This window comes from Aythya marila, assembly GCF_965140915.1.
Source record: "Aythya marila genome assembly, chromosome: 1".
Taxonomy (NCBI): Eukaryota; Metazoa; Chordata; class Aves; order Anseriformes; family Anatidae; genus Aythya; species Aythya marila.
This window is the reverse complement of record NC_139042.1, coordinates 1,681,779-1,694,747: the sequence shown is the minus strand read 5'-3', so window position 1 is coordinate 1,694,747 and position 12,969 is coordinate 1,681,779. Positions and strand designations below refer to the sequence as shown.

General features: G+C 46.5%; 1 protein-coding gene across 10 annotated transcripts in view; it reads right to left on the bottom strand.

Moving 5' to 3' along the window:
- Window positions 1-12,969, bottom strand: part of FAM168A (family with sequence similarity 168 member A) — a 164,722-nt gene that overhangs the window by 77,640 nt on the left and 74,113 nt on the right. Inside the window, exon 1 of one of the 10 annotated variants that reach the window (XM_082751919.1) lies at window positions 12,419-12,458. The exons of the other annotated variants lie outside the window; for them this stretch is intronic. The gene's annotated coding sequence lies outside the window, so the exon portion shown is untranslated. Of the gene's footprint in view, window positions 1-12,418; window positions 12,459-12,969 lie in introns of those variants that run through there. 10 annotated transcript variants of the gene reach the window in all.

The window sequence follows — 12,969 nt, the reverse complement described above, 5'->3', positions numbered from 1 at the left end:
GTTAGGGGGATGAATGTATTGTGAGGAAGAGGCTTGTGCTTCCTCCTTGCTTGGTATGCAGGGCATTATTTCCAGCCATGCGAACAGCATTTCAGCTGGATGATTTTCCTCCTTTTTAGCATCTAGCATTAAAACACATTCAGACGAGCTTCCAAGACAATCTGCAAGACAATACCATTCAAAAACCCGTTTTAAATTCATTACAGGCCCCGCATTGTGGCGTTCGAACAGCCGCCCTGAAATGGGAATAAAACAGGATTAGCAAAATTAAACCTCCTTCGCCACAATGACTTGCAGCACTTGCTCGTGGCCATGAACACGCAACAAAAAGACTAATAGAAATGAATTAGAAACAGACAAAGTATTTCTGTGCTGCACGACGCTTCCACCACTTTCTAATCCCCGTGGCAGGGATGCTGAGTTGCTTAGAAGCTGCTGAGGCTCCACCACGAAGCCGAAGGAGCAGCTCCAGCAGGAACGCCATGGGAAGCTGCTGCTAGCAAACAGTCTTGGGATGCTTCCCGGCTGTAACCTGGTTACGTTGGGATCTGTTCTGTCTTTCCCATGAAAGTGCACGAGACGCTCCCATCACGCCGGGGGACGACTCCAGATGAAGGGCAAACAGGAGCAGCGAGGGAGGTCAGCGGCCAACGTGTGGCTCAAATCCGGCTTGCACCGGGGATTGCCAAGCACTGAGCTCAGACTAAGCTGCATCAGAAGCAAAATGGAAAGGTTTTCATGGTGAAGAATGAGTGTGAGCCAAACAAGAGCGTGTCTCTGGACAGCACCGTCCTGCTGCCACCACGGCGAGGATGGGACACGGCAGCCCCAGGTCTCTGTCCCCCATCCTGGTGACATCCCAGGACATCAGCTGCTTAATCCTCTTCCTAGGGAGCACTCAGAACTAAAAACAGGGCTGGTGTCACTTGAAATTACCATAAACGCAAGGCACGAGGGACACCTCACCCAGATATTTGTCACCGGTTTGTTTTGTGCCTGTGGAAAAGCTCCGTGGGGGACCAGCTCTGCTGCTTCCCAAAGCCGAAGGCTTTGAGCCTTCAAACATCGAGGGAAATCAACAATTTTACACGTAAACAGTTTTTAACACAAGTATTTCTATGCAAACGTTGGTGGAAGTGGCATCTTATGTTCCTCGGCCACTCCGATGCACGGATCTGAAGGCAGTTCCCACTCCCACTGTACAGAAGCTGGGGAAAAGAAAGATGACACGGAAAGAGATGTAAAAAATCCTACAGGAAAAGAACAAGCGTGGCATGCAAGCTTCGGGAAGTTTATAAAGCTATTTTTCATTTTCTTTGCAGACCAAGTCCGCAAAGATAACGATATAAGTAATTTATAAACACGGAGTTACTTCGAAATAAAGATATTTTACAGCCTTCTCAAAAGATGGAGGCCAACTGTGACAGGCACATCCTTCACGCTCTCGAGAGATTGAACGGTTGATCTAAATTTAAGCACAATTGCAAGGAGGAGAGTAAACAACGCACAGGCGAGCCTTTCGGGATGAAACGCGCTCCTCCACCGTGTTTCGCTTTCGTCCTCGTGTCAGCGCCTCACCTTTCAGCCTTCCCCGGCGTTTGGTTGTGATTTGCCCTAGTCTTTTGTGAAATCAGCACATAAGTGCTTCTGAAGGACCTTTTCCTCGTGTTTTTCTTTCGAAATGGAGCGCTATTGTCTCCTCTGCTTGCAGGTAGCTACCAGGAATTATTTATTTGTACAATAGACAGCACACGTCCAAATATTAGAGGATGCGAACAAAGAAAAAAGACAAACCCAAAAGATGTTATTTCTCTCCTGATCTGCACATCGCTGCTTAAAATTCATTTTACACAAATCACATGCTAATAGCATTCAGCCAAAGCCCCTTTGAACATGAAAAGACCTCCTGACCTTATCCGACATTCAAATCGCAATCATTTGCCGACAATTTTCCAGTTAAGTCGTTTGAAGCTTGACCCTCACTTGGGATCCACCAAACAATAATTCAATTACCATCCCGTTCATCTGCTAAAGGTTAACTCGGGCAAGCTACAGGGCCACGTCCCACCTCTCCCCCAAAATTTCTGCTGTGACAGCACGCGTGGTCTCAGAGGTTTGCAGCACAATCTCGTTTTCACAGATACCACCTCCTGCTTACACCCTAACTAGAAGCTGATTCAGCTCATCTCAATATATTTAACCCGTCACAGACCTTATACAAGAATCTGGTCAAAATTGACACCATTTTGGTTCATCTTTTATTAATACAGTTTAAAAAAAAAAAAAAAAAGATGAGTTGGTATAACTAGGGGAAGCAAAGAAAGGCCAGGCTCCAGAAAAAGTTGAAGACTTCATTTAGCTGGAAATTATTAACAGTAGGTCTTGATTATACAAAACAATGTCTACTTTAATCTCTTTGACTGTATTTCAGCTATATCTTGACTTTGTGGAAACGCATTGAAAGCATCGTTCTTCAGCCTGAACATTAGAATCATTAGGGTTGGAGAAGACCCCTAAGATCCCTCCAACAACCCCCTACCACCAATGCCACCACCAAGCCCTGTCCCCAAGCACCACGTCCAACCTCTCCTTGAACATCCCAAGGGACGGGGACTCCCCCACCTCCCTGGGCAACCCATCCCAAAGCCTGACTATTCTTTCAATTATTTCATTATTCATTGCCTTTTTCCCCATTTTTCATCTACACCAACTCATCGGCCTCACTTTCAAAGCAACTTTCAGCTCTGCTCCGGCCTTATTTCACCTGACGTAACCCCAGGTAATACCGTAGTCAATCTGGCTGATTTGGGGCTGGCTCATTTGCCCTCAGTTCTGACCTGGACCCTTTTTTTGGGGAAGATTTCCACTGGCTGGCACGTCGGCATCCCTCGGGAGGACACGCTCAGGGTGTCAGCATCCTGCACGCACGGGCCATCTGCAGAGGGAAGGCGCTGAGCATTTTCATGCTCCAGCCCAGTTCTGGTTTAGATTAAACCAATAATTCTGCTTTAAATAATATCCCTTCTGTTCACTAGATCGCAATTTGAGAGAATACCAAAACAAAAGTGTGTGAAGCCCAGTCATTACCTGCTGCAATTCCAGTTCCCTGTATGAACGCTGACGGCGTTTAATGCACTGACACGTCTAATGGAGCCAGTGATTAACACAACATCGCTTGTGTACGGCCTTTCAGGAGGTTCTGAATGGGAATAAATTGCATTACCCGTTAATTAGGGTGGCAGCCTATTATCCCTGCAGGCCCCTCGTGTCTCGCCACTGGGGCGCTCAGGAAGGCGAGGTGCTGGGAGCAGGAGGGGCAGCGAGCCGCTGTCCCCAGCCACAAATCTCACAATTTAAGGCTCGGTCAGCAGGTACCTGGGCAGAGAGCACAGAAAAAGCAAGGTGTTAATGCCCAAAACCTGTGTTTCGTGCCACGTGGTGACGTGACCAACCCACATGAAGCCTGAAGTGGGGAGGCAGGCTGAACGCACGCCGTTGTGATGGAGGGCAAGGCTTGAAGCACCTGGAAATTAAATGGAGCAAGGGGGTTCGTGCAGCTCGGGGGTCTTTGTTGCATGGAAAATTTAATGGGTAATTTATAAGCACCAAGCAGCTCCGGAGTTTGGATCTTCTGGATCTCCTGATGCCCCAAAATAAACGCTTAGGCGTGAAAAATCTTGACCTTTCCTTTGGTGAAACTGATGATCTACTTAAAAGCCAGAGGATCCACAGAACTCATGATTCAATTAGGCTAGATAGGATATAAAAATACAGTCAAAGAAACCCTTGTCCTGGCCCGAAAAAAAACAAGGAACAGATGGTTACTGCAGTCAGGTGTCAAACTTGGTGACAACAAACCAGCGAGCCCAAAAATGATGTAGGAAAAAGACCACAGCTGGATTTCTGATTATCTGTGTTAGGCAGAGCTTAGAAAAACACCCGCCTGGCCCTCGGTAAATGAGAAACCAGCCCCCCTACAACAAATCTGCAGCAAGGAAAAAAAAGAAAAAAAAAAAAAAGGAAAATAAAAGAAAAAAAAAAAAAGCTGTTATATTAGCTTGCATCCAGAGAACAAAATGTCTGTGTGCAGATGAATCCTGCACTATAAATTCCTCGCTTTATATCTACAAGACAGATGGGTTTCACCAGCAGGTAGCCAATAAATAAATGCACTTTCAAAAATATCTAACATATCTGTCCCTGCGTGCCCAGAAAACACTCTCAGTAGTTCTCAAATGCTTTTTCCCGATATATTCCTATTAATTTCTTTAACTGGAGACCTTGCTGGCTTTTCCTTTTGAAGCGAGCCCCGCTGCACTCCTGCATTTAGTGCTCTCGTTCTGCTCTCCAACTCAGCCACATCCTCCCCCGGGTGATTATCCTGATTTTTTTTATCTTCGCCACCTGACTTTGCTGTGTTTTGCTTTAAAAAGCCTTCCCCGAACACGCAGCTTGAAGCCTCTTCTCTCTGCTTCTTTCTCTGCACAAACGAAGGCTTGGGAGATTTGGGTTGGCCATGAGGAGGGTGCTGCAGGACCAGGGGATCCGCAGATGTATAAGGGAGTTTCTGGACTGGTCCCAGTAATATAGTTGCCCCATCCCAGTGCTGGTGTGAGCCCCGCAGTGAGCATGAGGTTGGACTGGCTCTAGAGGTCTCCAACCAGCATTTGGAGACCTCTGGAGACCTCTCCAACCAACTCAATCTCCAGCACCAAGTAGTCTGTGCTTTAATTCCCCTTTCTCACATCTCCATCTCATCTCGCAGCCTCAGGATGTGACGTCCAGGACCTTGCACTTGGCCTTGGTGAACCTCGTGAGGTTCCAGCCCTCAGCCCACCCAGGTCCCTCTGGATGCCATCCCTTCCTCCGGCGTGCCGACCACACCACAAAGCTCAAGGTCATCAGCAAACCTGCTGAGGATGCACTCAATCCCCCTCTCTATATCATTAATAAGAATATTAAACAGATATTAAAGATATTAATTGCTTTCTAAAGAACTTCTGGTACTCGGTTGGACACCAGAAGCCTTGGAAGGGCAGCAGGGGACAGACTGGTGCCTCCACATTTCCATTTATCACTATTTATACTGTAAGCTCATCCATAAAACGTGTGGTTTTAAGATGCTTCCCGAGATCGTGAAAATTGACTTACCACATCAGCTGTGATGCCAAACAAGCCCTAAATAGTATCTGACATTTTTAGTTAACCTAGCAGGGAATTTGACCTACCGTAAAATTACTGAAACTTTAAATTCCTATCCTATATCACCGTGATGACTTTCATCCTGTCACTGTAAAAAAAAAAAGCAGAATAATGTTGTTGGTTATCTTTCTCATCTGAGACTTCTCGAGCTGTTTCAGACCTTGCTCACGGCCAGCCGTTGCTCCTTCTCCTAAGAGAGTGCCAGTTTAGTAGCCAGATATAAAACTAGTCGAAAATAATATTCGAAAATAATATTCGTAAAACACAATTTATGTACTAGTAAATATAAGCTTCCCCTCTTTAAATATATTAAATAATCCATCACCCCTGCAGGCTTCTTTTTGCAGAAGAAGCCTGAAGGAGAGCAGCGGGGTGACTTGCTCCAGGTACACTCCAGAGCATGACACGTGCTGCCATCAGCACATCATTTTTAATATGGGTGACTCAAGCAATTAAGCATTTTTCGGAGATGTGGACTCAGATTGGGCAAAGAATCCACTCTCACTTGCAAACCACACACCCAAATCGCAGTGGATGTGCACAAAACTCCTCCTTTCCCTCCAGCCTACAATACAGCGTTTTCTTTTCTTTTCCACTGGCTCAAACTAAACTGTATTAACCAACTTCTGATTAAAAAAAAAAAAAAAAAAAAAATCAATACCAGAAAAAGTCACGTTATCCTCCAAGATGTGTTTTAATTTACGTTTGTTCCGAAATTTCCAACCACTACCACTAATTGCCTGCCTTCGATTGTAGCAATTACTCCCCTCGGTACGGGAGAATCGCCTTCCAGCCATATCCTGAATATTGAAAACATCTTTCCTTCCCACACGCTGCAACGGGATAAAGATCTGAAGTTGTTTCTGAATGGAGGACGAAGTTGAAACACCAGAAACACGATATCCCTGGAATTACAAGCAGACAAGAGCAGAGACGTCCTATAAATAATATATAGGACAGAATCCCCTCGGCTTTATTGGGTCAGCATTGAAATCCATCGTGCTGCAGGTTCTGGCTGTGTGGTTTAGGACTTCCAGGCATGGTTGTTCCTCCGTGCCCTCCAGTGGTCTTCTCCCAGGTCCTGCTATATGGTCACAGGCTTCTTTCTCTGCTGGAGACTGAAAACCAAGGGGCAGGAGAACAACGGAGACATCCCCTGGTGGGCACCATGCCACGTCCCTGCCTGTCCTCTCTGTTTTCTCCTCAAGGACAAGGATATTGAGACTGGGAAAAAAAAAAAGATGAACTGTGCACAGAGAGGGGATCGATCCTCCGCAACAGCTCCTTTTCCCTTCAATATTTTGCAATCTTTGTTCTAAAACAAAGCTGTATCAGGCAAGACGAAGGAGAGCACATGCTAAATCTGTCAGCGGAAAGGGAGCCTTGGCAAGAGGTCTGTTTCTCATCCTCTTTTTGCAAGTTTGCGTTGGCAAGAGGAACAGTATTAACGTGCCCAGGAGAGTGGAAGCCCTTCCTATTCCTTGGGAAGCTGCGTGCAAGGAAGGAGAGCAGAGCCCAGGTCCTGGTGTGCCTGGTGCTACTGAAAACTGCAAATACCCGGCTGATATATTTTGCAAAAGGGGTTACCACTTGGAAAAAAAGAACCCCCTTGGGCTTTTCGTGTAAAAGCTGCCAAGTGATGAACACACAGAACTCAGGCTAAGAAAATCAGGCATTTACAGCAATCACAGCCCGGCTGAGGCAGGTGCTTTACTTCCCATGGGCATATGGGACAGTTGGTGAAAAAGAGATGCAATTATTACTAAAAGCCATCAATATACAGATAATTGACATTGAAAATACGACATAAATTAGTTTGTCTAAAGGCTAAATACTTACTTAACCACCTCCACCTCTCCAATATCAGCGTGGAGTGGAAAAATCGGTGGTCTATAGCTCGCTCCTCTTGCCCACAGAAGGCTTGCACTGCTTTAGTTTGAAGGTTAAGCAGTGCTGCTGGGGATCACTGCTGTAGAAAATATCCAATGCACATCATATCTGACCTGTTTACTGCTTGGTATTTCCAATACATCAAGCAAACCTAAGACTTTGTGGGTAGATGCTGCAAAAGTACCTTGGAAATAGCACGTAACCCGCTTAAGAAAAAGAAAGTCAACATCAGATGACCACGATCAACCTGTTGAAGACTTGAAATGAAGGCTACGCATGTTCACAGAGCTGTAACACACTCCAAACACACACCAAACACCCAGCAGGGACTTTACCAAGGTTAGTTGTAGCCATGTGCAAGGAGAGACAGGAGACCTGGATCGGCGAGCCCGTGACGTGGCCGCACGACGCGCGCAGTACGCAGTCAACCCCAATATTCGTTTCATAATCCCTGCAAGAGCCAAGTTCGTTTTCAGCCTGCCATTCCAGAGGATTTTGCAGGGCTTTTATTCACCTGAATAGTCATTCAGGTTTCCAGTGAATATATCCGGCGCAGGAGGCCAGCGCCAGGCGCGCTTTCACAGCCGACACAAAGAAGAGGGATGAAAGGCCACAGCAAGTCAACAATTAACGCTCTTCATAGGTTTCCGGATTTTCCTTCCCAAACTAAAGAGTGGGAAGAGATTCAATGAAGTCTGAAGGAGCTTATGGCTCGCAGTTTATATCAGCACTCTTAGTTTTTTTAAAAAAAAAGACTTGATTCAACAAGGGCTGGCCAGACAGCCCAGTTTTGCTTTCCTGTTTCCCATCTGGGGGGGATACAAGCTAGTTTGGGGACTGAATGGCACGGCAGAAAGAAAGAGACAAGTAGTCATTAACTTTTTTTCTTAAAATGACAGTGCATTCATGCTTTGAACCAAAAAAAAAGTCGCTCAGGCCTCTCAGAAATGCTGAAAAGGAAACGCTGACTTGTCGGCTGCTGTCCCAAGGCAGCTAAGCAAATATTTGCCTTCACACGCACGCATTTCCATTGGCCTCAAGTGGATTCCCCCTGTGTGGAAGGCCGAGGAGATGTGGAAGCACTCGGATAATCAGGGCTTGGGGATCCAAACGTAGGCAATAAAAAACCAGACCTGTGGTGGTTGGTTTCAAGGTGAGCAGTGGGATACCCCGGCAAATCCAACGGGGCGACGCACTCGGTGTCAAAGAGTGAAGCAGAGGTTTCAGGTGCAAATATTGAATTTTTTGATAAAATACTAAAAAAAGTCAACACGTTCACTCGTCAAAGGATGATGCAACACTAGGAGGGCATCCAGCAAAGATGCTATCACCTTAATTCACGAAGCTGACATTCACATTTGCTCGGGCTCGAAGGATGCCGGAGGATGCCGCTACAACGCCTTTCACCAGAGCAGTGATAAAAATCTGATTTTTGATCTATTGGTGCCCCTTTGATGCTATGGACAAAAAAAAAAGTCTGAAAGTTTTAATCTGCCACACGACGGCTTAATTGCATGCTATTAGTTATGATAAAGAAATCAATTTTTTTATTTTACCGATTCAGTGAATTTGGTTTTTATAGGTCATCTACGGTCAACAGATTACCCAAAATCTTACACACATGCTGCCACCACAGCTCTGACTGTCTACAGAATCTGTTTAATTGTAAGCTTGCCTAAGCTTCCTGCATTTTTAGTATCATTTCCATGTTATTACAGGTGCAAAGGCAAAAGTTTGGCTGAAGACAGAATGTAAAATACGTCTTCTCTGAAATACAGTGACATTAAACTTGTGCATCTAGCTAAGTCTCCATACCAGAAATAACATATCAGCTGTAAGACACCAAAGCATGTGCTGTCCACTGCCTTGTGCATGGACACAGCAGTGGTTTGATCTCCATCCCAAATCCAGCGCCTGTGCATGTCCAAATAGATACGCACAGGAGGTGTTATCTGCAACCTCTAATTAACTGTGCCCAGAATTAAGTACTGCTGCCATTTTACACTTGGCTGTAGACATGCTCCTTGGCATGCTCAGGTGCATTCCCCAGCTGGTTTTGCACAAATGGATGTGCAAAAAGGAGTTTTTTTACCTTAAAAACTGTTCGGAGCTAAGATTCGTGTGCATTCTGCAAAGATCCGGGCGCATCAGACAAAGCTGACTGCATGACTTAGAGATGCACACCCCTTATTTATGCAATTTTTTTCTGAGGGGGAGGGAGAAATCAGGCCCTTAATTTGCAACCGATTTGAGACATTTCTTTTCAGGCTGATAAAAACATCTCTGCACATAACAAGCTTTTTGCCATCGTTCTTCAAAACAATTCAGTTCACGTCTTAAATTAACTGCATCAATCACCCGACAGGTGCATGCCACCTACTCAAGTTACCTGGGATGAAAAGCACAGCCTGGCAGGGGACTTTTATTTTTCTGATTCCATCTCCAATCCCTTTTTGATGAGCTCGCACGCTCGTCTCTGCATGCTCAGAGCCTGAGCTCGATACTCCAAGGCAGCGTTTTGAGAAACGTCGGGTGGGGTGCGCTTTTTTTTCCTTAAAAACAACAGAAATCGGGTTCCTGCTTTCAGTTCCCAGGCAATTCAGGTTTAACAGACAGCTTCCTAGGAAGACAGACCTCTGGAGAGCTAATAAGGAGCTGTGATCTCTGAACTGTAGGAAAAGTAGCAAAATCCCCCATAGCCCAGCAGGCAGCAGGTCCCGTTAGCAAGCCAGAATTGCGCATCCTCGGGCAGGCCAGTCTGGAGGTGCTGGCAGTGTGACCAGCACAGAAAACAGAGGCAGAGCACAGGGCAGGACCTGAGAGATCTGCACATGAATTGCCAGGCAACGCGGGGAAAAAATGTCCTTGATGGAAAGAAGAGGAGGGCAAATTGTGAGAGTAATCATGACCTCTGCAATCTGGAGAGCCTGGGAATATACACTTCATAAAGAGCCAGCATTACACAGCAAGACATTTCTCCAAAGTCTCCCCTTTCTTTCTTTCTTTCTTTCTTTCTTTCCTTTTCTTTTTTCCCCTCCCCAAACAGATTTCTTTCACTAACTTTGAAATACCCTAGCTATTACTTTTCAATTCGTAACACGGATTTCTTTGGATACGTTAAAACGTTTCAATAGAGCAGGACACGTGTTGAGGAGCCGGAGCACAGCAAATGAAACGCCGTGGGGTATCACAGGTATAAATTTCCTGGGGTGAAGGGGTCCCCTCCAACGCCCCCAAATTACAGGGGAAGGTGCTCGACGCCGGGTGCTTCGTGCCGCGGCTGCCGGCACCCCATCACTTTCTGCAGAAAGAAGAAATAAAAAAAATAATAATTTGCCTTCCAACGTGGCTGAAGGCTACGTCGATGTAATTAGGAAGCTTTCTAGGAGTGGCGCTTCTGCTTCACCCTCAGGCAATCTGTTTGCCACAGGCAAGCAATTAGCTGAACGCGTTCCTTTGGCGTTAAAGCACTTTGCAGAGGAAGCCCAGGTTTCCCCCAGCTAGCGCTATTCGTTTCCAAATTACCGTGCCACCACGCTGGGTGCATACAAAACCGCAGGTATTTCAGACTAGCGTGGATGAGCCAGGCCTTTTCCACTTTCTGGCGAGGCTGCCAGCGATGCTCAGTGGTCTCACATCCCTCCTTTGTTCCCAGCAGCCTACACCGAAAGTGTCGGCAAAAAAGACGAAGCACACGCCCGCACCTCGGCTGCGTTTTCATCTGGTGCAAACTGCCTGTCACCGGCTGAAAGAGAAGGAAAGGTGCAACACAGAAGAGGAGGAGTGACGTTTTTTGAAGGATTGCGTTCTGCAGAGAGGCAAAAGCTCCTCTCGTTTTCATAGAAGGATGCGAAATCTCGGCAGAGGCGAAACGTCTTTTGAGGAAGGAACCTTGGAGAAGGAACCCAGCAGAACAGCAGGTGGGTGATGCCACGTGCTCCTCTCCCTCTCGACCGTTCCAGCAGCAACCTCTCTGCAGCAGGAGCTGGGGCGTGCAGCTATCTGCTGACCCCGGGTTGCAATCTCCTTCTGCTGGAACGACAAACGCTGAGCTCCTGATTCGCAACTCACCGTCGCCGTCTGATTTTGAAAGCCTTCTGCAGACATCGAGGGGAGGAAGGACGCAGAAAACGTAACGTGAAAGCGAGCTGCTTAGTCTGTGCCACCAGTTCTTGGCAAAACGAGAGGCAAAAATATTCTCTGGCCCCTGTACCACTGCTCAAACCTGAGCTGACATCACCAACAGGCAGCTTCCCGTGAGGATCTGTCCCTCTGCACTGGTGTCGCATCGCGCAGAGCCCGCTCCTCTCCATCTCATGGCTATCGACCAGGCTGTGAAATGAGTTAATGATTTCAGCCTAGATCTCAGTAAATAGCTGCTCGCATCCGCGACGGGCAGTAATTGCCCCTTTAGTGGCAGTTAAAGCAGAGCACGCAGGCAGGGCTGAGGTCAGCGGGGAGGAAAGCGCCGCGATCCTGCCCGGATTCTGCACAACACCAGGAGCACCTCGTAGCTTCCACACCTCTAGGTCAGCCACCGCTGAGGATTTCAGTGTTAAATTCACCCTGCCCTCAAAATAAAGACATAAAAATTGGAAAATAACTTCATACCCTGGGGAAGATCCTTCCTGCTGAGACAGGAACCGTCACCAAACCCGCGATGGAGTTCCAAAGCAGACAGCCCGTGGATGTGGCTGTGATGAACTTCCCTCCACGGGTGAGATGTGGAGGAGGAGAATTTCCCTAGAGAATGGGAACAACTCACCTACCACCCTCTGGATCCAAATCTGACATTTGTGTTATTAAAATGCCAGGTGAGGGCTTCATGAAATTCCAATGGCGAAGCGGGTTCTGCGAATCGCCGGTGCTGAACTCTTCTCGTGATGGACGAGCTCTAAAATATTGTGACAGTCTTGAAAACGCCGTGATCAACAGCAAAGACACTTAAAGATAAAGAACGCTCATGGGGGAGCACAAGTGGACTGGATTAGAAGCATTTTTTGGACTCGTGGATCTCCGAGTCCAAAACCTGGCACAGACACAGCTGAGTCACGGCAGCTCCACTTGGTATAAATCCAGGAGCATCACTCCCGAAATAGGTTAATGAAATACTAAAGAGGATAAAAGGGAAATTCCATCTTGAACGTGGAGAGAAAGACGTAGTCTTAAGGAATTTAACACAGTAGGAAAAACTGTGGGCTCACTAGCTTGCAAAGCTAATGAAACACTGAAGGCTGAAGAGGACCTTTGTTAAACACAAAATGAAATTAAAAAAAAATAAAAATACGATTATTTCTAATCTTGTAGTCCAGTATTTAGAACTTACTTCACTTGAAAAGGCTTCTTGCTTGCTGCATTTCTTTAAAGGCTCTTTGGTGGTTTTTCACAGATTAAGGTTTCAGATGAAGGCAGCACAAACTCTGGTGTTTCATTCTTCCAGAGGTAACGAGGCTGAAGAAGGAGTGTTACAGAAAGGTCTTTGAAGTATCCATCAAGAAAAGTTTATAGGAACTCCCCGGATTCCCCAAAAGACGGGGCTCGCAAAAGAAGCGTGTCCGTAGCCGTCAGGCTGGCTTTGACCTTTTCAGGTAGGAGCAGGCAGCCGTGAAGCAGCCCACGATGTCAGATAATCTCCTGCAAACCTCTTTCCCTGCATGCTCTCCAGGCCTGCTCTCCGTGCTTCTTACCCCGCGCGACTTTGACAAACTGTAACTCAATTCTCCGGCTGTTAATTACGGCGCTCCGAAAAAAAAAAAAAAAAAAAAAAAGTGAAGCCACGCATCGCTGCTTTCCCGACACCAGACCCTTCGCAGTCGTACATCTTAATTTGCTGTAGTTTTGTTAACTCGAGGTCTGCTCCCACAGCCCCTTTCACGA